Here is a 773-nt window from a genome sequence, read left to right as displayed (position 1 = left end):
CAGTGTTTACACACACACAGATACATACATATATATACAACTTCAGCGCTCTCTACGAGACACTGGAGATACCTCCTTATCAAGCACATTCTCAAGAGATAAGGAGATTAGTGTTAAGAGCCATAAGTTTATCTTCATATCACTCGCCTTCCTCTCGACGCTGGAGCTGAGTGCGGGCATCCTCCCGGTAAATTTCTTTATTCATGCAACTTCTCTTCCTTTTGCAATGTTGCTATACCTATATTTGTTGTTTTTTGTTATTTGTGTTGTTGTTATATGTATTTATTTTGTTCGAGTGTCGTGTTTATGTTTTTTTTTTCTGTATAAAAGTTCTTGGTCCATCCACTGTCTGGCTGTCTGTGTGTCTCTCTATCTGTGTGTCTTTCTGCCAATTTTGTGTGTCTGTCTACTTGCGTGTGTGTGTCTATCTGCGTGTCTTTAATTCTGTCTGTTTGTCTGTCTACCAGTTTCAGGAGGTCGAACGCGAAGGTTTGCCATTATCTACGTCTATTATATTTTATTCTTGGAAAAAAAATATGAGTGTCTAAGGTTTCATCAAGAGAATTGTTGTTGAGCGTGTTTGCTGTAACCCAAAGACCATTCAACGTAGCAGACTCTGCCGCCCACGCACCAATGCCCCGCCCACTTACCAGACTCCCCGACCACTCACTCTTTTCACGCCTCGCCCATTCACCAAACGCGCCCTTATCCTACTCTACAGACAATCCACGCCCACCATCACCACCACCACCGCCGCCCACCACTACCACCGC

General features: G+C 43.7%; 1 protein-coding gene across 1 annotated transcript in view; it reads left to right on the top strand.

Annotated features, from left to right (window-relative positions):
• Positions 1–746: 746 nt before the first annotated feature.
• LOC125040885 (2-amino-1-hydroxyethylphosphonate dioxygenase (glycine-forming)-like) overlaps positions 747–773 on the top strand; it is a gene marked incomplete at its 5' end in the record, with an annotated part of 5,480 nt that continues 5,453 nt past the window's right edge. The window contains 1 exon segment of the mRNA XM_047635662.1: positions 747–773. This exon segment is cut by the window's right edge and continues 216 nt beyond it.

This window comes from Penaeus chinensis, chromosome 29 (assembly GCF_019202785.1).
Source record: "Penaeus chinensis breed Huanghai No. 1 chromosome 29, ASM1920278v2, whole genome shotgun sequence".
NCBI classification, from domain to species: domain Eukaryota; kingdom Metazoa; phylum Arthropoda; class Malacostraca; order Decapoda; family Penaeidae; genus Penaeus; species Penaeus chinensis.
This window is presented reverse-complemented; position numbering and strand designations above follow the sequence as displayed.